The 24,657-nt window shown below is 40.8% G+C and overlaps 1 protein-coding gene across 1 annotated transcript in view; it reads left to right on the forward strand.

The window, feature by feature from the left end:
* bmpr1aa (bone morphogenetic protein receptor, type IAa) overlaps positions 1-24,657 on the forward strand; it is a 201,073-nt gene that overhangs the window by 82,460 nt on the left and 93,956 nt on the right. Inside the window, exon 2 of the mRNA XM_048616286.1 lies at positions 5,745-5,863. The gene's annotated coding sequence lies outside the window, so the exon portion shown is untranslated. The remainder of the gene's footprint in view (positions 1-5,744; positions 5,864-24,657) is intronic.

Consider the following 24,657-nt stretch of genomic DNA (forward strand, 5'->3'; position numbering starts at 1 on the left):
CGGATGCTGTCAATCAGGAACAAAAACAAAGTTGCTGGAAAAGTTCAGCAGGTCTGGCAGCATTTGTGAAGGAGAAAACAGAGTTAACATTTCGGGACCCGACTGAAGAAGGGTCACCGGATCCGAAATGTTAACTCTGTTTTCTCCTTCACAGATGCTGCCAGACCTGCTGAGTTTTTCCAGCAACTTTGTTTTTGTTCCTGATTGACAGCATCCGCAGTTCTTTTGGTTCTTATTTAATGTGCAAACCTACATTTGCAATAGATCCTGTTTAAATGGCACTTATCTAGATGTTGAATGTAGACCAGTTTTATATTAGCACTTTTTAAGTGTTGGGCACTTCGACTGCTCCATGCAATGCCCTGAAATACTGAAGTCAATAAGGGGGAGGGGGTGGTACTTTGCTACAGCACAAGGACACAAACTCAAAATAAAGCTGTTCATGGTACCTTAGCTGAGTCACTTAATTCTTACTGTAGCAGAAATAACAAAGCTATAATAAGCACAATCTAATATACCTTGGCAAATGCATTAAAGAAATCCAAAAATAACCTGCAGAAAGTGAAACACTCCATTCATTTTTGTTTTCAGGTGGACAAGTTCAAAAAATTACAGACACCAAACTGTCAGTCAGCTGGACATACACTTAAGTGAATAAGGAATTAATTAGATTTGATCCTTGATTTACCCAGGCCAAACCAGGTAAAAGCAGTGCACAGGCATCCAGTTACTGAAAATTAAAGTCGTGAGTGAAGAACATGGCCACACTTGATGTACTACAATCTGTTCTACCATGGCTAATGCATTGGATTTGGAAATTGTTCAAAGAGCATTTCTCCAGTTCAGGATCCCGTTACTTGCCAAATTTGCTTTAAGTTGCCGAACTGGTCATGATTGGTTGCAGCTCCTTTTTTTTCAAAAAAAAATAATTTCAGATATGAACAAAAAGCGCACACAAGACGAAGGAAATAGAACTTCTGCATGATTCTGCTGAGTATGGGAGATCTGGACTCTGATCTCCCCAGAAAAATATATGTAGAATAACATTTCTGGCGCCTCCCATTGTTTGCCTGTTTCAGCTATTCCCAGCAGCCTTGAAGTTCCAAAATTCCCATCAACCTCGCTAGTTTTAGCAATAGGCAGTCTCCAAGAAGCACTGCATATATGCCTATCAAGAGCTTGAAGAGAAAATATAGCCAAAATGATTGCAGCATGATGAAGTCAAAGAGGAAGTCAAAATTTTAAAGGACTGATGTGGATTTGGACAAAAGTGCATGAGAGGAGTACCTAATTTGCCAGAGGACTAGTTTAGTATTTTACCAGGCTAGGTATTAGCAATATCCCATTTACTAGCAACTATGTCCCCTGTGACACTTCAACATTTGAAGGAGAGGTTCTAAAGGATTAGCAAAACAATTTTCTCCCTAAAAGAAGTAGATCACACCCAGGATACAAATTCAAGAGATCAGAAAGGAGATTTGATGAAGTGTGAATTTAAACAACCGATTCTGAGCAGCTTTCCACAGATGTCCATGTGCTACTCAAAATTGTAGCAATGTCATTCCACACAGTCTCATTTACCTGAACTCAATTAAAGAACACCCGAATGAAAATGTGATGGCTATGCAGCTTTTCCTGATCATCCTCGAAGTTTGAGAGACTGGCATCTTGGAATGACAGAACAAAACCATATGTATCAGTACGTTAAAAACTTCCTAAAGGTGTTTTTTGCCAAAAGTGCAAGTATTTAGTGGAAGATTATTTTTCAAAATAATCTTCATGGATATAAAGAAAACACCTATCCTATTCATTAGAATCTCTACAGTGTGGAAAGAGGCCATTCAGCTCATCAAGTCTGTACCAACCTCTAGAGCATCGAACCCAGGCCCCTACCCATCCCTGTAATCCTGCATTTACCATGGCTAATAGTGTGAGGTGATTCATTTTGGAAGGACAAACTTGAAAGCAGAATACAGGGTTAACGGAAAGATTCTTGGCAGTGTGGAAGAGCAGAGGGATCTTGGGGTTCATGTCCACTATGCCCTGAAAGCTGCCACCCAGGTGGATAGAGTTGTTAAGAAGGCGTATGGTGTGTTAGCTTTCATTAATACAGGGATTGAGTTCAAGAGCCGTGAAGTTATGCTCCAGCTATACAAAAGCCTGGTTCGCCCACATCTAGAGTATTGTGTCCAGTTCTGGTCGCATCATTACAGGAAAGATGTGGAAGCGTTGGAAAAGGTGCAGAGGAGGTTTACCAGGATGTTGCCTGGAATGGAGGGAAGGTCTTATGAGGAAACAATGAGAGAGCTAGGGCTTTTCTCTTTAGAACAAAGAAGGATGAGAGGTGACTTGATAAAGGTGTACAAAATGATCAGAGCTATAGATAGAGTGGACAGCCAGAGACTTTTTTTTCCTAGGGTAGAGGTAGCTATTACGAGGGGGCATAGTTTTAAAGTGAGTGGAGGTAGATATAGGGGAGACGTCAGAGGCAGGTTCTTTACTCAGAGTGGTCGGGGCGTGGAATGCATTGTCGGAGAGGATAGTGGAGTTGGCCTCATTAGGGGCATTTAAGCAGCTATTAGATAGGCGTATGGATGATAGTATAAGGTAGGGGTGGAGGTTAGATAGACCTTTAGGTTTAGGGTAAAAGTTTGGCACAACATCGTGGACCGAAGGGCCTGGACTGTGCTGTACTGTTCTAATGCACCTAGCCTGCACATCCCTGGTCCTGATAGAATTTAGCATGGCCAATGCACCTGGCCTGCACATCTTTGGACTATGGGAGGAAACCAAAGCAGCTGACTGAAACCCACACAGACATAGGAAGAATGTTACCCAAGGCTAGAATCAAACTCGGGTCACTCGTGCTGTGAGGTAACAGTGCTACCCTCTGCCACCTTGCCGCCCCTATTGTTCTATGCTAGCACTTTCTTTGATTTTGGTGTACAAAAATGGTCGAAATGTCTTGATTAAGCAAGTCTTGGGATTTGCTATGACATAGAGTCATAGAGTCAGTCATGCAGCACAGAAACAGACCCTTTGGTCCAACCAGTCCATGCCAAATGTAACTCCGAACAAAACTAGTCCCACCTGCCTGTCCTGGCCCATATCCCTCCAAACCTTTCCTATTCATATACCTATTCAAATGTCTTTTGTAATTGTACCCACATCCATCACTTCCTCAGGAAGTTCATTTCACATACAAACCATACTCTGTGTTTTTCAAAAAAAAAAGATTGCCCCTCAAATCTCTTTCCTCTCTCCTTAAAAACGTGCTCCCTAGTCTTGAAATCCCCCATCCTCAGGAAAAGATAACTACTATTAACTCTATCTATACCTCTCATTATTTTGTAAACTTCTATAGGTCGCCTCTCAACCACCAGTGTAAAAAATCAGTCTATCCAGCCTCTCATTTCTCAAACCTTCCATACCCAGCAACATCTTGGTAAATCTTTTCTGATCCCTGTCCAGCTTCTGTAATTGGACGACCAGAACTGGACACAGCATTCCAGAAGAAGCCTCACCAATGTCCTGTACGGCACCAACATGACTTCCCAATTCCTATACTCAAAGGACTGAGCAATGAAGGCAAGCATGCCAATTGCCTTTTTAATCTCCCTGTGTAGATGTGACGTAGCCTTCAAAGAATTATGTACCTGCACCCCTAGGTCCCTCTGATCTACAACACTACCCAAGGCCCTACCATTAATTGTATAAACTCTACCGTTGTTTGTTGTACCAAAATGCAATCCCTCGCATTTATCCAGATTGAACTCCATCTGCCAGTTTTCAGCCTATTGACCCATTTGATCAAGATCCTTTTGTAATCTTAGAAAACCTTCCACTGTTTACTATACCACCAATTTTGGTGTCCTCTGCAAACTTACTAACAATATCTTCTATATTCACATCCAAATCATTTATATAAATGACGAACAAAAGAGGACCCAGAACCGAGCCCTGTGGAACACTGCTGATCACAGGCCTCCACTATTACTCCCTGTCTCCTGCCATTAAGCCAATCATGTAACCAATTGGTAAGCTCACCCTGAAACCCACATGACCTAACTTTACTAATTAGTCTACCATGTAGAACACTGTCAAAGGCTTTACTAAAATCAAAATAAACAAGGTCTACTGCGCTGCCATCCTTGATCTTTTTGGTAACTTTCTCAAAATAGGATGCCAGAGAAATCAGGGAAACAAGTGGGGATGTTTTGGACCACATACTCATTACCAGAGAAGAGGTGTTTGCAGCCTTAAGGTGGATAAATCCCCTGGGCCTAATCAAGTCCATCCTCCAATGTTGTGGGAGGCTAGGGAAGAAGGAAATCTCCACAAGGCCTCTGCTTGGTCTCCCCAGTGTAGAGGAGGCCACATCGGGAACAGCAGACACAATAGACCACATTAGCTGATGTGCAGGTGAACATCTGTTTAATGTGGAAGGTTTTCTTTGGGCATGGGATGGAGGTGAGGGGGCAGGTGTAGGGGCAGGTGTAGCACCTCCTGCGGTTGCAGGGACAGGTGATGGGGTTAGTGGGGAGTGTGGAGCAGACAAGGGAGTCGCAGAGAGCGCGGTTCCTCAGGAAGGCAGATAAGGGTGGGGAGGGAAATATATCCTTCGTAGTGGGGTCAGATTGCAGGTGGCGGAAGTGGCGGAGAATGATGTATTGAATCCGGAGGTTAATGGGGTGATACTTGAGGACAAAGGGGAATTCTGTGTTTGTTTCTATCCCCGATTTTCCCCACCCCCAACCACATCCCTTGTGTTTCCTGCACCTCAGCCCTCACGCCCCTTCCCTGCAATAAAAACAAAGACAGAATTCCCCTTGTGCTCGCGTGGCCTCCTGTACATCAGGGAGACCAAGCGGAGGCTCGGAGACCGCTTCATGGAGCACCTACGCTTGGTTCGTGACAAACAACATCTCCCAGTCGCAAACCACTTCAACTCCCCCTCCCACTCCCTGGACAACATTTCCACCCTGGGCCTCCTTCAGTGTCGCAACGATGCCACCCGAAAACTGGAGGGACAGCACCTCGTATTCCACCTTGGAACCCTACAATCCAATGGTCTCAAATGTGGACTTTATGAATTTCAAATCTCCCCACCCCTGACATCATTCCCAAGACCAGCACCCCCGTCCCCGCCTCCTTGACCTGCCCATCTTCTCTCCAACCTATCTGCTCCTCCCACCTCACTGACCAACCCTACCTACACACCTCCTAGATTCATCCCCACCTCCTTGACCTGTCCGTCTTCCTCCCTCCTCCCTCCTCACTGACCAGCCCCCCCATTCCCAACTCCCTACCTACACTCACCCTTTTTACTAGCTTCATACCCGCCTCCTTGACCTGTCCATCTTCTCTCCATCTATCAGCTCCGCTATACACCTTCTATCATCGCCTCCCCCTCTCTCTTTATTTCAGAGCCCCCTTCCCCTCCCCCATTTCTGAAGAAGGGTCCACACCTGAAATGTCAGCTTTCCTGCTCCTCTGATGCTGCGTGGACTGCTGTGTTCATCCAGCTCCGTGCTGTTACCTTGGTACAGATATACTCTTGATCTCTGCTAAGGTATATGGAAAGTGGACAAGAAAGTGAAGTCAATCCTGATGATAAGCCATTATTGTATTAAGTGGTGCCCTTGAAGTCATACATTCTACTCCTATCTTATGGTCTTAACTTTAGCAAGTTATGTCATCAAATTGCCTATAAATTTAAAACAAAACTTTTTTGCTTTTTGCAGATATTCTGAACAGCTTCAATTCACTTGGCTCCTAGGACTTCAGGCTTAGAAGATTATTTATGTTGTGCTTAAAAGCTCATTCTGAAATGTGCAAGTTCCTCAATTTTTTCCCACATCAGGTAAGGCTGACTGATTTTATTAAATTTTGTAAGAAATAGGAGCATTTTGCCCCTTGAGTCTGACGTGCCATAAAATAAGATCATGGCTGATTTGATTGAGCCTTTACTCCACTTTCCTGCCCATCCCTCATTACCCTTAACTCCCTTGCTGATGAACAATTATATAACTTAGCTTTGAATATAGTCAATGACCGCTACTCTCTGGGGAAGAGAATTCCAACGACTAACAACTCTGTGATTAGAAATTCTTCCTGATCTCAATCTTAAATAGGATACATTTTTTATAAACTGTACCACATAATTTTAGACTCCCTGACAAAGGAAGCCTTCCCTTAGAACCTATGCTGTCAAGGCACCTCTTAGAATCTTTTATGTTTCAATAAGATCAGCTCTTATTCTTCTAAATTCCAATGAGCACATGCCCAAGTAGTTCAACCTTTCCTCATAGTACAAACCTCACACCCCGGAAATCAATCTGTTGACCTTTCTTTGAGCTGTCTCCAAAATCAGTATATCTACCTTAAGTAAAGATACCAATTCCATGTATCGTGGTAGCAAGACTTCCCCACTTTTGTACTCCATTCTCCTTGCAATAAATACTAGCATTCCATTTGTTCATCTAATTTCTTGCTGCACCTGTATACTACATTTTGGTAATTCATGTCCAAGGATATCCAGATCCTTCTGTATTGCAGCATTCCGAATCTCACATTTAAATAATCATCTACTTTTCAATTCTTTCCAAAGTAGACAACTTCACATTTCCCACATTTTTACCCACTAACTTTGCAAATTTTATCCTATTCTCACAACTTACTTCCCTACCTCTTTTCATATCATCTGCAAGTTTAGCTTCATGTAAGTCATTAATATTGATTAGTAAAATTAATAATTGAGGCCCTAGCACTGATCCTTGTAACATGCCATTAGTTGCAGTTTGCCATCCTCCAACCATGCTGCGTATCATCCGCAACACCACGTGTTTGCAACTTGTATGGTATCCTTTTATGCGGCACTTTACTGAATGCATTTTTGGAAATCCAAATGTACTACATCTACAGGTTATCCCTTTAGTATCCTGCATGCAAGATGGATATACTTCAAGCGACTTGGAAAGTATTTAGCACCAGCTGTTTTAATTTTAGCAATTTAACATCCTTTCTATGTTAAAGCAAAAGTGCAGTTCTGTTTGGTTGATGGCTCCTCTAATAGTGCTTTTGTCATGAATAGTTAATATTCAATATGAAATGTCAATTAAGAAAACAGAAATATTGAGTAACATTGTTTTAACTATTATTGAAGTGTTTGCACAAGTGTATATCAGATATCGTAAATCTTGGCATCTGTGTTCCTTCTGAATTTTCATGGCCTTTAATTTTAATGCACAGTACCTTTGAATTATTTTGCTCAAACATGCCTGTTTGATATCTTAAAGAAAATAACTTGAGTGGTCTTCATGGTACCTTCTTGAGTGTTGTCTTGCTGTGCACACATGCACCTTTTTAAGGGGTGCATTGGTGAAATCTATACTGTGACATCTCCACTCAAATAAAAGTGGAGAGGATGGAAATTTGTTTTCATAGAGAGCTGTAGCTCAGCCATGGATTCCCAGCAGTATTAGTTGGCATGCTTTGTACTTTGCTGCATCTGAGTATTGAAACTGATTCATTCAGTTAAGATTAGAAATTCATTTTCAGTTTTGCAGTGTGATGAAGAACCTAAAAACGTTCGCTCTTATGGAATTATTGGAACCTCTTTCTACCGAGAATGGGTGTGTAGAGTTGTTTCAGTCTCCTTCCATGTGTAGAGCAAATGCATAATGTAAAGAAATTGCAAGATGAAAATTGGGGGTTACAAAAGCATAAAATATCTGTTCCAATTTAATACGCAAAAATACATTTTTAAACAGTTTGGCTTTTTTTGTATTTGGATGTTTAATTGTTCTTTGTTTGGTGTGATCAGTCAACTTGGTTCCTTTCAGCTGTGAGAACTTGTAATGCAGGTGCTTCATCCAATAAAATCGCATAAACCTTTAAAAAACATTCTGTTGACTGCTATCAGGATGATAGGCCAACAGAATGAAGAGCTTCAAAGAAAATTGGAATACGGCAGATGCTGCAAATCTGAAAGAAGCAGAAAAAGTGCTGGAGAAATTCAGATCTAGCAGCATCTGTGGAGAGAGAAACAGAATTAATGTTTAAGTATGACTCTTCAGAACTTCTGAAGAACAGTCATACTGGACTCAAAGCATTAACTCTGTTTCCGTCTCACAGCAGACTTACTGAGTTTCTCTAACATTTTTTGTGTGTTTCAAAATGAGGAACCTGTTCTATTGGATACTGGCGTGTGCGATAACAGAAGGGTCTCTGATGCTATCTACAGTATTTTGAGCCTCCATTTCTGAAGAAGAGTCCTGACCCAAAACGTCAGCTTTCCTGCTCCTCTGGTGCTACCTGGCCTGCTGTGTTCCTCCAGCTCCACGCTGTTATCTAGAAATCAGCACAGTTGCCTTGGTTGTGGTGTTTTAATTGAAGAGAAGGGAAATTAAGTGGGCCAGTGTTGGAAATTTTTTTTTTTAAGCAACTATTAATACAGTTTTAATCCCAGTGAGAATTTGTTGGTATTGGTTCTTTTCAAAATTAAGCACAAATAAAATCAGAAATAATGTGTGTAATTTTAAATTGCAATATAATTGTTTGCTGATGTCATTTAATGTTGGGAAGGCTACATTTGTTGCCCTTAGGACCTATTATACTTTGCAGTTGCAGTTTTTGTGGTAATGGTGTTTCTACAGTGATACTGTGGTAAGTATGGAGTACCAGGCTGCTTCCCCATCCATTATGGAGGAATGGACATATTTGTCCATCTCAAACTGGTATGTGACTTAGAGGGGAACTAAGGTGGAGATGGTAGTCCCACAACCTGCTGTTTAGAGTCTTCAGTTTTAGAGAAACAGGGAAAGAATATGCTGCAATGTTGGTCAATTGCTAGATTGCAGCCTATAAATACTACATACAAGAGCCACTGTACAACAATTATGTAGGTGAGTATTGATTCAAATGACACATGCTTGACATAACATTTTGTAATAAATTTAATTATCCTATTTCATATTTAAGTGGAACTTAAAATCAATCAAATAATTAAATATCCCTAAAATCCACTGTAATTGCTGGTCTGAATTTTGAATGTGCTGCTTTTCTATCCCTATTCTGTTTCGTAGCAGTCCCAGCCATTGATCTGCTCCTGCTTTTGCCCCTGAGATTATCTAACATAAGGATAACTTAAAATTTCTCCAGTTGAGACATGACCTGCTGCGCCGCAATAGACAACCAGAAGTGTTTCCCCTGATACTAACTTGACTGGAGTGTAGGGCTGGATGAACACAGCAGGTCAAACAGCATCATAGGAGCAGAGAGGCTGACGTTTCGGGCCTTGACCCCTCATCAGAAAAAGGCTTTTTCTGATGAAGGGTCAAGGCCCGAAACGTCAGCCTGTCTGCTCCTATGATGCTGCTTGACCTGCTGTGTTCATCCAGCCCTGCACCTTTGTTGGCTCGGATTCACCAGCATCTGCAGTTCCTACTATCTCTGACCGGAGTGTAGGCTGTTAGTATGATCAGTATAGGCAGTCACTTACAGTGGGTTAGTGTTGAAGAAGCAGTAGTGCTCTTAAGTTTTGCTAGTTCTGGTTCTTAAGGGGTGGCAATTGTGCGTTGAGCTAGGGGAGCTTAGAATAGGCAGAGCAGTTGATGAGTCAGCTTTCCAGTCACAACTGATCCTGATTGACAGGAACAAAACAGATGACCTGAAGGACAGACCTATTGGTAATGTAGAAATCGTGGAAATAATTAATAATCATGAGCGGTAACTTGAATTTAAAATCGGCATTAGGGCAAATTATGGCAGTTGACCAAAAGCTTGATTAAAGAGGTAGGATTTGAGGGGTGTCTTAAAAATCTATTGAAGCCTGCTTAAGGCCAACCTGCTTTTACTTATTAATAAAAAACTGTACTCAAAATTGATTCAGACCTATGCTGCATTTTGATTGCCTGGCTAATATGACTGTACTTGTGCTTATCAACAATAGACACAAATTCAATTGGCTGCGCAGTTATAACTAGTGAATGCTAGCTTGCAGGAGCTGGAAACTCTGGAAGAGCTATTCCAGGGTGGGGTGTGGTGCAGAGCTATGAGGAACAATAAACTTTCCATTGAGGGAGAAATTCTATGGTGTCTTCCATTAGTTTCAAACTACTAGTGACTCTGGCCATGTCACAATAAGTTGTAATCTGAACAGTCTCCAATCCAAGATTAATATCAATTGCTTGTCAATTGAAATATGATGAATAGTTTGTATTTCCAGTATTGATACTTGCCATCCGAGCTGTCACATGAGAAATGATCACTAAGGCGAGGGCTCCTGAATTCTATTGCCAACTCTTGTACATCCCCTCAGTTCTTGACTCCTCCATTGGTGACTGAGGTTTATTTCATTACTCCCGACACTTTGGAATTACCTCTTCAAATCTCTTCACATTCGTCTTTTCATGTTTTATTCATATTTTAAGACTAACATTTTGACAACATTTATGCTTCCTCCTTTTGGCCTTTCCACCTAACATTTTGCTTTGGTGTCTTGTTCTGTCTAATCCACTACCATTAGGCACCTCTGGATGTTTTCCTGTATTTAACAGTGCTCTATTAAATGCAATTTGTTGTCCATTGAGTAAAATAATCAGGGTTGGCAGAGGTGCTGAACGAATCTATTTATTATTGCTGAAAGCAAGGAAGAACTGATTAGCAGCCTGTAATGGAAGAGTTTGAGTGTTATTCAAATCCACTCTCAGTGAATTTATATAGATTGTTCTCAAATCTACAACTTGTATGTATGCAAATATTTTCAACTTATTTATGTCGACGCATATATAAAGTAATTACAGGAGTTCTTTCTCAAAAAAACGAATAGACTGAAGGGAAGGAATTAGAATTTTCAGGCTGAAAATTCAACTTTAGCTTCACTAAAGGGATTAAACGTAATTCTGCTTGTTGAATAATAGTAACTTTTGCTTCATTGTGGGTTTAGATCAGTCCAGTGCTTCTTGAGATGTGACTAACATACAAGTAATAGAGTCCTTTTCATGGATTTGTTCAGCTTTAAAACTGAAGTACTTTAAGGGCTGTAGCCTGCACTGATCAAACATCTCTTGAGACTACCTTGGTATTTTTTAGATGCTGAAAAATTAGAGTAGGAAGTAGTACAAGCTTTTAGGAGATGAATGATGGTGATGTCAGAAAGGATTGCACGGACCATTTGAAGTGCAGTAGAGAATGGACTGGTGACTGAAAGTCTGGGCAGCTAAGTCTTGATTTAGAGGATATTATGACTCTACAGTTGAGAAAATTAGAAATGCTTGGAGGTGGTGGTATGCTTGTCTAAACTACATCGGGTTTAAAAGGAATGATTAGTCTGTGGACTTCTGTGAGCAATGCAGAGACTAACGCAGTTAGTGGTATATGGTCAAGTTTGTAGGAAGAAAACAATGCATCTCTGCAATGCAAATCATAGCTCGTTGGATATTATAGTCCGTTAACCTTGCCACTTTTTCAGCAGACTTGTAGTTGATTCTATGGTTTTCTCAGAAAGAGTTATTTTGATGAGATTGCGGTCTTCAATTTCGAAGCAGCTCTCAAATATTTGCTTTGAAAATGGATCCTGTCTCGTACGTTACACTTGTTAATAAAATTGGTCTTTTTAACACTAATCATAGTCATACAGTACGGAAACAAACCCTTCGATCCAACCAGTCTGATCCCAAACTAAACTAGTCCCACCTGCCTGCACTTGGCCCATATTCTTCCAAAAGTTCCTATTCGTGTACTTATCCAAATGTCTTTTAAATATGTAACTGTATCCGCATCCATCACTTCCTCTGGATGTTTATTCCACACAAGAACCACTCTGTATAAAAAAAAAAAAAAATTGCCAGTCGTGTGTTTTTAGAATCTTGCCACTCTCTCCTGAAAAATACCATCTTATAATCCCCCACCCTAGGGAAAAGACACCTGCCATTTGCCTTATCTATAACCCTCATAATTTTATAAACCTCTAAGGCCACCTTAACGTCTTATGCTCCAGTGAAGCAAGTCCCAGCCGCTCCTTTATAATTCAAACCCTCCATTCCTAGAAACATCGTGATAAAACTCTTCTGAGTCCTATTATGCAAACTTGGGACAAATAGTTTGTTTTACTGACCTTCTTTGGAAATAAAGCTAATATATTGTGAAAAATGTTGTTTGAAAATAAGAGAGCTTGCTATAGTCTTGAGCTGATCTACCCTGCAGAATCTTTACGTTGAGCTGTCATCCTAACTAAAGTTTATTGAGTTTTTACTGTTAGCCTACATCTATGCATCATGGTGAGAATCGGTAACTAGTAGGTCCAGAAACATAGCTAAGTTGGAACCACTAGGAAATGGGTCTTGTGATGGGCCTCCTATCATGTGTATCTGGAGTAAAAACAGAAGTTGCTGGAAAAACTCGGCAGGTCTGGCAGCATATTTGAAGAGAAATCAGTTAACAATTCTGGTCCGGTGACCCTTCCTCAGAACTTCCGCCAAACCTGCTGAACTTTTCCTGCAATTTCTGTTTATGTTTTTGACTTTGCTACAGTTACGTGGTTCTGTTTACTTGATATTCGGTGTTTTAAACTACATCATGATTGGAATCTTGATTTGACACCCTTGGTGCGTATAAAATTTGAATGTAACAGCTTGAAATTTGACACATTTCCATGGAATGTGGGAGAGCTTGAAGGTCTGTTTCCAAGCTGTATGACTCTGACTAGCACTTCAGGCACGTGAAATATTTACTGAAAGGAATCTCTCTAAATGAAGGTGTGGTAGAAAATGTGTAACTTGTGTTATGTTTAATTGATAGATGATCAAATAATTTGAAATAGGAAACTTGAATTAAATGGATAGACTTTAATATTTCCAGGATATTGTATCTTTTCAATGTGGATATTGAAAATGAAGAATGTTCTATTCCAGCATTCGACAAGTCGAGCTAGTATAAAAAATCATTGAGGTATGAAACGTTCCTGACACTTCAAATAATTTGATTTAGGTTCTGAGTTATGTAAAATTTTCTTTGATCAAATTAGTATTGAACAGTGTCTTATGCACAGCATCTTCAGTTTTTAATTTCAAATCTTGGCTCAATTATCAGAGAGCATTCGGTTACCTATTTAGCTTGAAACAGCAAGATAAACAAACCAAAAGTTTCAGCTTGAGATATGCAAATCAGTGGGAATATTGATTGAGTCGTACAAAAGCATACAAGGGGCAAATGTTTTGTGCCCAAGTAATCCACAAGGATAAAAACCTAATGCTTGTTGCTCCATAAAGAGGCATCTTATTGAATTGTTATCTGATAGAATTTCAAGCTGCTAAACTAATAATAACCATGTTTGCCAAGTAATGCAAAATATATGGAATATTTTTAGAAATGCATAACCTTTTGAAGATTGATCTTAGTTTTTAAACAATCAGCAAACAAGACCAATACACTACTGCCAGAGCTAGAAGATCTTCAAAAGGAGTTTGCAAACCAACTATTCAAAAAACATAGAAGATTGGAGCAGGAGGAGGCCATTTGGCCTGTCGACCCTGCTCCATCATCCTTCACGATCATGGCTGATCGTCCAACTCAATAGCCTAATCCTGCTTTCTCCCCATAACCTTTGATCCCATTCGCCCCAAGTGCTATATCTAGTCACCTCTTGAATACGTTCAATGTTTTGGCATCAACTACCTCCTGTGGTAATGAATCCATTACCACTCACCACTCTTTGGGTGAAGAAGTGTCTCCTTATTTCTGTCCTAATCATCCACCCCAAATCCTCATACTGTGACTCTGACTCTGACTCTGACTCTGGTTCTGGACACACACCCCATCAAAAACATCCTCCCTGCATCTACCCTGTCCAGTCCTGTTAAAATTTTATAAGTCTCTATGAGATCACCCCTCGTTTGTCTGAACTCTAGCGAAAACAATCCCAACCTAGTCTATCTCTCCTCATACATCAGACCCACCATCCCCAGAATCAGCCTGGTAAACCTTTGCTGCACTCCCTCAAAAGCAAAAGCATCCTTCCTCAGAAAAGGAGACCAAAACTGCACACAGTATTTCAGATGTGGCCTCACCAAGGCCCTGTACAAGTGCAACAACACATCCCCTCTCCTGTACTCAAAACCTCTCACAGTGAAGGTTAACATACTATTTACCTTCCATTACTGCCTGCTGCACCTGCATGCTTACCTTCAGCGACTGGTACACGAGGACGCCCAGGTCCCACTGCACACTCTTCTCTCCCAATTTACAGCTATGCAGGTAGTAATCTGCCTTCAAAACTAAAGGCAAAGAACTGCAAATGCTAGAAATCTGAAAGAAAAACAGTGCTGGAGAAACTCCGTAGGTCTGGCAGCATCTCTAAAGAGAAAAACAGTTAATGTTTCTGAATCATTGGACTCGGTGTGTTGACTCTGTCTTTTTCTCTACAGATGCTGTTGGACCTGCTGAGTTTCTCCAGCACTTTATGTTCTACCAGAATATCTTGCTGTATACATCCTTAAAGGATGGCGACAATATGTTAACTAATGTCTTCTGTTTGTGACACTCTGCTCTGGTTTATTTAAAGGAAAAACAAATTTCTTCATTAATTTCATGAGAATTGATATATTAGGATTCTTGGAGAGAGAAAGAATTGAAAAGTCTTTACATTTTTGCTTCTGCATCTTTGACTCTTTTCTTGCTTAAATTCTATCACCAGCCATTTCTGAGCACAATGTCTGAATATTTATCGATCTTCAGGTCATTAGCCAATATCTTGTAACCTCTCCTTTTATGCCAGTGGGTCCCCATTCCTTTCAGTTATCTGTTTCAATAGATTTATGAAAATGAAGACTGAACACTTTCAAATATGGCCCCACTGTCCCAGTTTGCCAGAATTGCACTTTTCAACAACCATGCAACACTGTTTCTCACTCAACAGTTTGATGAAATCTATCACCAACTTCCAGTTCAACAAAGCCACATTCTTCACTTAACATCCCCTGTATCACTAGATTCCCTAAGAGAATTTCCAGAATGATCATACTACAGGTATTTCTCCTATAACATGACAATTGCATTCTTGTGACCTTGCGCTATAGAAAATCACATTAACGGGAAATGGCTATAGAAAATCACTCTACTGTACAGTAGAAAGTTTGCATTATCCAAACAGCATCCACTTTTCATCAATCGCGTTACAGCCAGTTTGCGTTAATGAAACACGTGCTATAGCAGAAATATCTGTACTGTCTTTCAGAAGGCCAAACTTGCTTGCACAGCAGGCTGGTTTCTCAAACCAAAGTGCTTAGTTATTTAGAGAAATTCAAAGAGAATCCAAACAAAGTAAGTAAAAGCAACGGACTTTTTTTATAGTTTCATTGAACAGTTCCATTTTCTAGGTCACTAGAAGTCTGACGCTTGGACTGTGTTCTAATAAACATGCTTGTGAGCTGACCAATATGGGATTCTTGATTAACTGCAACTTGTTTTCCCTTGCTTATGCAATTAAGGATGACAACAAAGAGTAAATATATCCCCAGTTTTTCAAATGTTTCCTCTTCATCATCTCCTATCAGCACTGGTGATATCTTAAGAACCTACACTGCACTTTTCCCACACAGTATTGTTTCTCAGGGAATCCAGATCTGCACTCATTTCTCTATCTCCACCCGAGGCAATGTCTTATATAGATTCCAAACCTTGCATTCATTTGGCATAGGAAATTATGAATGGAATTTCACTTTCTAATGGCTTTTTCCTCCAATTATTAATTTGTCTACACAAGCCACTGTATGAGTAGGAGCTATTTGTATTATACTTGGGATCTCTGTCTTCCTGCACTCCACTTTTTTTTTGCATTTTGTCATCTTCTCCCTAAATGTAAGTTTTAATGATTTGCTGATTTGCTTTTGTCATGTATTTGCCCTGTCCCTAACAATTGTGTGTTCCCATTTTTTTTCCTGTTCTCTAAATTTAGGAACTGCTGGGAAATGCACTCATTGTGCCACTGCTGAAGTACAAATTCCAGAACACCACCATTTGCAGGATCTAGTTTAATTTGAGAAACAACCAATCACTCTTTGCCTTTAATTGTACTTCTATTGAAGCTACCATTTTACTTCACAATGCCACAACCTTCATCTTTGCAACAAATCTCTTTGTTTTATATACTTCTTAAAATCCAGTAATACTGTATCCCACTCCATTGTTCATGGATCAAAAAGTATAGGAACAGAGTAAGCAATTCAACCCTTGATTTTGTTCACTGTTGATCGGTATCACAATTCTAATTCTCTCTAATTCTTGAAACTCTTGTCAAAGAGAAACCTATTAATCTTTGTATTGATAACTTTGTATGGTTTGGAGTTCCAGATTTCCACTATCCTTGGGTAAAGTGATTTCTGACTTCACACTTCAGTGGGAAACCTGGAAAATAATGCACAAATGTCCAAGCAACACTTCTTCACAAGAATTACTGATCTGTCACTTGTGAAAGAGTATACAACAGACAGGTCTCTAATTTCCCTGAACTATTTCTGTGGGAAGGGTTGGCAGCTGTTGTACTTTTAAAAAAGGAGAACTGGTGCATGCTTGTATTTTAAATGCTGTAGATGCTGCTCCTATTCTCTCAGTGACTTGCAGTAGACAAATTAATTGCAATGAAATATCACTATTCAATGTGCTTTAGGAAGTATTTTTTAATTATAGCAACATTTCAGTGGTTATGAGTTATGGATCTCAGCAAACTGGGAAAGGGAACAATGGTAATATAGTGTAAATCAATCTGTGGGGATCTCTAATGATGTTTAATCTGGACTTTTAGACTATTAAGATTTATTTATCTCATGGGGAGCTTAGAGGGAAGAAAGACTTCTTGCCGTTGAAGTTTAGAGATTAGAAACTTTCATTCAGCTTTTTTGAGAAAATTGGGCTCACTAAGGCAAAGAGTACCTTTAAGAACTTGGACTCAGTAGGGTAGGTTTTCAACTTGCTGTCTACACGTAAAACTGGCGTTAAGTAATACCCGAAACATTGACTGCTTCTTTCCTCCAGATGCTGCCTAGCCTGCTGTGTTCTTCCAGCCTCCTGTTTGTCAACATTTCTTCCATCTAACCTCATTATAGAAACTGCCTGATTTGCATTGTCTTTGGCTAGTTTTATACCTTGGGGGGAAAAAAAACATTCAAATGTGTATATTAAACAGTTTCACATCAAGGTAGATAAATCCCCATGACCTGATCAAGTATATCCCAGGGCATTGTGGGAAGGTAGGGAAGAAATTGCATGGTCCCTTGCAGAGGTATTTGTATCATCGATAGCCATGGGTGAGGTGCCAGAAGACTATAGGGTAACTAATGTTGTGCTATTATTTAAGAAAGGCTGCAAGGAAAAGCCAGGAAACAATAGACTGGTGAGCCTGACTTGAGTGGTGGGTAACTTGTTGGAGGGGATTCGGAGAGACAGCATCTACGTGCATTTGGAAAGGCAAGGTCTGATTAGGGATAGTCAGCATGGCTTTATGCGTGGGAAATCGTGTCTCGCTAACTTGATTGAGTTTTTTTGAAGAGATGATCAAGAATATAGAGTAGGCAGAGTGGTAGATGTTTTCTGTTTGGACTTTAGCAAAGCCTTCAACAAGGTTCCGCATGGCAGACTGGTTAGTAAGGTTAGATCACATGGGATCCAGGGAGGGCTAAACAATCGAATACAAAATTGGCTTGATGGTAAGGGACGGAGGGTGGTGGTAGAGGGTTGTTGTTCAGACTGGAGGCCTGTGACCGGTGGTGTGGGGCAAGGATCAGTGCTGGGTCCCCTTGTTCGTCATTTATATAAACAATTTGGATCAGAATATAGGAGGCATAGTAAGTAAGTTCACAGATGACACCAGAATTGGTAGTAGTTGAACAGAGAAGATGGTTATCTCGGAGTGCAATGGGATCTTGATCAACTGGGCCAATGAGCTGAGGAATGGCAGATGGAGTTTAATTTAGATAAATGCGAGGTGTTGCATTTTGGTAAGACAAGCTAGGGCAGGACTTATACAGTTGAAGATAGGGCACTGGGTAGTTCTGTCGAACAGGGGCATCTAAGGATGCAGGTACATAGTTCCTTGATTGGTGTCACAGATAGACAGGGTGGTGAAGAAGGCGTTTAGCACGCTTAATTTCATTGGTCAGAGCACTGAGTACGGGAGATCAGACATCATGTTACGGCTGTACAAGGTATTGGTACAGTCATATTTGAAGTACTGCTTACAGTTCTGATCGCCCTGCTGTAGGAAAGATGTTATTAAACTGGAAAGGATGCAAGAATGTTATCAATACTGGTGGGTTTGAATTATAAGGAGAGCCTGAATAAGCTGGGATTTTTGTTCTAAGAAGGGTAGGAGGCTGAGGGCTGACCTTAGAGATTGTTAAAATCACAGGGGTATAGATAAGGTGAATAGCCAAGGTCTTTTCCCCAGGGTAGGGAAGTTCAAAACTAGAGGGCATAGGTTTAAGGTGAGAGAAAAAAGATTTAAAAGCAACTTGAGGGTCAACATTTTCACACAGAGGGTGATGCATTTATGGAATGAGCTGCCAGAGGAAGTGGTAGAGGCAAGTACAATTACAACAATTAAAAGACATTCGGACAAATACATGCATAAGGGCCCAAATGCAGACAAATGGGACGAGTTCAGTTTAGGAAACCTGCTTGGCATGGATGAGTTGGAGCAAAGGGTCTGTTTCCATGCTGTATGACATGTACACCAACTGGTTGGTGAGCAAAGCCAACTTTACTTTGTCAAGTAATCTGCTTTAGCCCTACTTTCAGACAGTGTTTCTGACCACACAGGGATAATTTATTTTTCATATTTCCACTCTGGAAGCACAATGGTGTTTCAGGCTGCGATTTGAGTTTTATTATGAATTAAAGTTTAATTTGTTCTGTGGCCTGAAAACCACGGAACTGTCTGTCAGTTGTGCATTTTCATATTATTTTGGAAAGAATGCCACTGACCTAGTGGAAAAGCATCATGAAAAGTTCCTACTATCTCTGAAACAATTTTAACCCCACTGGGAAGCTTCTTCTAAGGCAGCCTTCCTGCTCCTCTGCTGCTTGGCCTGCTGTATTCATCCAACTCTACACCTTGTTATCTCATGAAAAGCAACAGTGTCCATTCACACTGTTATGTGGAAAGGCAGCTTCATCAGCCGTTCGATAATATTCTTCATGCACAATAATCTTCAAATAAGTTTCTTTGTTCCCCACAACGTTTCTGCAGTACACAATATCTTAAATGCACTTTCACCTCATCTTCAATAGCCCAGTCTGCAATAATCCATTACTTTCTGTCACACTAGCTGTTTCTTTACTGCTGCTCATCTCATATCCATCTGCATTCTCTCAAGTCTAAGGAAAGAGACATAAAAGGACGTGAGGACAACTTGTTTAGCTATCCACTGTCAGATCTGGCATGTACTCACAAAACTCTATTTCATCCTGCTAAGTATTGTAGGATACTTGTACAATGCAAAGATTGCTCCTTGTTACCTCTGTACTGCAAGCTGTCTGCCTAATCCTGTCTCATTCAGCCTGACTTCCATCAGAAAGTGCAAACATTGAATTGCTGCAACTGCCGCAATTGCCATGTCCTTCTGTTCCCCAGACAATCGTGCTCGAAGGATCTGCACTGCCCTATTTCATAACTTGCATCTTTCTCTAGTTTTTCTACAGTCTCCACTTAACTTATGTTACTCATGAGACTCACCTCTTGCTCCCTTGACCCTGGTCTCTCTAAACTACTGACCACCTAACTCCCCTTCTGATTTCTCTATCATTGTAACAATTCCTTTCACCAGATGTTTTCTCTTTCTACTTAGAAACGTCATTGTCATTCTTCCTTTATAAAACAACCTTTTGATTCCCACCCCAAACCCCACCCCAAGGCCCAACCCCTTCACTCCATTCTTCAATTAATGCCCCATCTCCAACTTCTCTTACCGGTCGAAAGTCCTTGTACATGTTGTCGCCTTCTGAATTTCTCTATCCTGGTGGTCCAGGTTTAATGTCCTCCAGTTAGGTCTTCTCAAAAGTCACAAATGACATCCTACACGACTCTTAACAAAGATAAATTATTCCCATTCCTGCTCCTTGACCTGACTGCAGTCTTTGACAGCTAACCATACCATCGTCCTTCAAAACCTCTTCAGTGTCATCAAGTTCTCACCACCTTCTGTTTTTATATATCCAGTTGTAAGCTGAGAACTATATGTAAATCATTTTGGCAACCTATGGTTGCCAATGGCCAGCTATTTATTGGTGGTAGTGGTAGAAATGAGCTGTCATTTTGAACCGCTGCAATCCATGTGCACCCACAATGCTGTTAGGAGGGAGTGTCAGAATTTTGACCCAGCAAAAGTGAAGTGTTATTATATTTCCAAATCAAAATGGTGTGTGGCTTGAAGGGGACCTTGCAGGTGGTGATATTCCTATGAAATTGTTGCCCTGCCCGTCTAGGCTCTATAGGCAAAGGATTTGTAAATTGCTGTCTAAGGAGCCTTGTTGCAGTGTATCTTGTGGATGATGCCACTGTGCATTGTTAATGGAGGAAGTAAAAGTCTGATATAGTGGATAGGGTGGGTTGCTTTGTTTTGAACGGTATCAAGCTTCTTTAGTGTTGCGGGAGCTGTGTTCTTCAGGTAAGTGAAGAGTATTCCATCATAGTACTGACTTGTGCTTTGTAGATAGTGGACAGGATTTGGGAGAGATGGGAGGTGAGTTGCTTCCCACAGAATTCCCGGTCTCTTGTATAACAAGGTGTGGAGCTGGATGAACACAGCAGGCCAGGCAGCATCAGAGGAGCAGGAAAGCTGACGTTTCGGGTCTGGACCCTTCTTCAGAAAAAATACCACTCCTGATCTCTTGCTTATTTTTCTCGTCACAGTATTCACATCGCTGATCCAGTTCCATCTCTGGTCAGTGGTAAACCCCAAGATGTTGATTGTCAGGGATTCAGTAATGGTGATGTCATTGAATATCAAGGGCTGATAGTTAGATACTCCCTCATTGGAGATCGTCATTGTTGGCACTCGTATGATATGAATTTTACTTGCCAGTTGTTAGCCCAAGCCTGAATGCCGTGCAGGTCTGTTGCATTCAAACACAGACTGTTTGTGTCTGAGGAGTTACAAATATTGCTAATCATTGTGCAATAGTCAGTGAGCATCCACACTTCTGAACTCATGATGGACAGAACGTCATTGATGAAGCAACTTGGGTGGTTTGGCTTAAGACACTATCCTGCGGACCCCCTGCAGTGGTATCCTGTTGCTAAGACAATTGACCTTTGCGAAGCACAACCGTCTTCCTTTGCTCCAGTTATTAATACAACCAGCAGAGAAATTTCCCTGATTCTCATTGACTGCATTTTTGCTGGGCTGCTTGATGCTACACTTCGTCTAAAGCTATCTTAGTGTCAAGCCCAGTCACCCTCACTTCTCTTGAGTTCAACTCTTTGGTCCAGTTTGGATCAGGACTGTAAATGAGGTCAGGAGTTGAGCTGGTCAAATCCAAACTGAACAATACTGAGCAGGTTATTGCTAAGCAAAAGTTCTTGATAGCACTGTAAATGAGCCCTTTCATTACTTTGCTGATGATTGAGAGTAAACTGGTAAACCAGGACAAATCTAATTTTATTAATTTTGTGGCCAGGCCATACCTGAGCAATTTTTCCCACATTGAGGGTAAATTCAGTGTTGTGATTGTACTAGGATGGCTTGACTAGGGGTGCAACTATCTCTGGAACACAAGTCTTCAGTAATATTGTTGGATTGTTGTCAGAGCCCTTGACCTTTGCAGTATTCTGTGCATTCAGCTGTTTCTTGATGTCGTGTATAGTGAATCGAACTGACTGAAAACTGCTAGCTGTGATGCTGGGGACTTTAGGAAGTAACTGAGATTGATCGTACACTTCACATTTCTGGCTAAAAATTGACGCAAGTGCTTCGGCTTTGTCTTTTGCATTGATATGAAGGTCTCCCCCCTTGTTGACAATGGAGATATTTGTGAGGCCGCCACCACCAATCTAGAGTTGGCTGACCACCGCCATTATAATTGATGTGACAGGACAGCATAGGTCTTGGTTGTGGGATCGTTTATCTCTGTTGCATACAGGTAGTCCTGTGTTTAGCTTCACCAAGCTGACAGCTCATTGTTAGGTATGTTCCTAACTCCTGGAATATCTTCCTGCGCTTTCCACTGAACCAGCTTTGATCTCCTGGCTTGATGGTAAAGGCGGAGATGGGAGTATACGGAGCCATAAGGTTACATGGTATGGTGAAATAAGTTTCTGCTGCTGCTATTTCACACAGCAACTCCTAGATGTCCAGTCTTGAGTTACTTGATCTTTATTGAAATCTATTCTCTTCAGCATGAGGTTGTACCACACAACATGATCGTATCCTCAATGTGAAGTCTGGACTTCATCTCCAAGGACTGCAGCAGTCAGTCATGCTAAAACTGCCGAAGGTAAATTGGTGAGGACAAGGTCAAGTACGTTTGTTCCTCTTTGTTCCGTCATTAACAGCCATAAAATCAGTATAGCAACTTTCTTCCTTTTCAGATTTGGCCAGCCCTATCTGTAAAACTTTTGCCGCTAAGCCACTGTTGCTGATGAACTTTGAAGGCCCCTACCCAGGGTACATTTTGTGCCCTTGCCACCCAGAGTGTTTCTTTCAAGTAGGGTCAACATGGAGAACTAATCTATTAGCTGAGGGGCAGTGGTAAGTGGCAAGCAGCAGGTTTCTGAGAAATCATCCTTTCATATTTGACCCGATGTTGTGAAACTTAGTGCGGTCCAGAGTCAATGTTGAGCACCATAAAGGCAGCTCCACCCCGCCTATGTAGCACTGTGCCATCACCTCTGTTGGTGATCATAATAGTGTCTGGGATATTATCTGTAAGATATGATTCCATCAGACTTTTAATTAGTCTGTCGCACAGCTCTCACAATTCGGACACTAGCCCCTCGACCTTATCTTAGGCAGCACAACTTTGCAGGGTTGACAGGGCTGTGTATTGCCATTTCTGGTGCCTAGTTCAATGGCAAGTGGTACATTCATTTTTATTAACTGAGTTGCATTTGAGAATACACCATATTATTATGAATCTGAAGTCATATGTAGACCAGGCTAGATGAGGGTGGCAAAATTTCCTTCCTAGATTTTTAGAATTCTAGATTTTTAAAAGTAATTGAATTCAAGCTCCCACCATCTGCCATCATGGAATATAAACCTGTGCCCCGGAATTAGTCTGGTGACAATACAACTGCACCACCACAGCTTCTCCTCCTGTTCTTAGATTGTTACCTCTAATATGCCCAAGGGAACCATCCTTCACCTCCTCAGTGACATCATCCAAAAACACTGCATTGGTTTTCACGTGTACACAGATAGCATCCAAGTCGTCGTCGTCGTCGTCGTCGTCGTCGTCGTCGTCGTCGTCGTCGTTGTCGTTGTCGTCGTCGTCGTCGTCGTCATCATCATCATCATCATCATCATCATCATCATCGATTCCATTTAAATTAACAGATTGCTTATTAGCCATCCAATACTAAATAAGCAGAAATTTACTTCCAAGTAAATATTGGGAATTATGAAGCCAGTTTCCATTGCAAACTTGATGGCTAGTCCACTACCTTCCTGTCAACTCTGTAACACTAAACCAATTTATTCTAAACCTTGATGACTTGTTTGAAGTTTCTAACCACATATTCGTGTAATCACTAAGACTGACTGTTTCACCTCCATAACATCACCATACTTCGCTCCTTTGTCAGCTTGTCGACTGAAAGCCTCATTTATGCCTTTGTTACATCAAAATTTCACTATTTCAACACTCCCCTGCCTGGCGTCCCACATTCAACCTCTGTGAATTTGAGATAATCCAAAACTCTGTTGACCATGTCTTAACTCACACTGTCTCATTCACCACTGTGCATGGCTGACCTACATTGAAACCAGGTCAAACAAAGCCTTGACTTTAAAAAAATTCTAACCTTTTTTTCAAAAATTCAATAGCTTTGTGTCCTCCCTACTTCCGTAATCTTCCCCAGCCCCAGAGTTGTTTGAGATATTTGTGCTGCTGTAATTCTGGTATCTTGATCATTCCCAGTGTTGATGGCTGAGCTTTCAGTTACCTAAAGCCTAGCTCTAAGATTCCTTTACATCTTTTCCCATTTCTACCTCACTTTCTTCCTTTAGGACTGTATAAAGACTGCCTTTTTTGACCAAGCTTTTCATCATCGGGCCTAATATCCAATTAATGTCATATTTTGTTTTATAATGCTATTCATAAGTGCCTTCGAACATTTTATTACTTTAGAGGTATTTATATAGGCATATTTTTTAAAAAAGTGCAACATATAGAAAATAATTTTGATCTATTCGGAATTATAGGAATGTTAAGTATGAAGGGTTTGATTTGAGTATCTGATGTGTATGAATGTTCTAATTCATTCAAGGCTGTGTGAACTGTTCTCTTTGGAATTTCTGCCCATGATGAATCCTTGCTTACACTGTCCCTTCATAAATTGAGAATCTGGGCATTTTACATGAATCTCCTGAGATAACAAGGTGTAGAGCTGGATGAACACAGCAGGCCAAGCAGCATCAGAGGAGCAGGAAAGCTCAAGTTTCG

The sequence above is a fragment of the Rhincodon typus genome, chromosome 34 (assembly GCF_021869965.1).
Source record: "Rhincodon typus isolate 14 chromosome 34, sRhiTyp1.1, whole genome shotgun sequence".
Lineage (NCBI taxonomy): Eukaryota > Metazoa > Chordata > Chondrichthyes > Orectolobiformes > Rhincodontidae > Rhincodon > Rhincodon typus.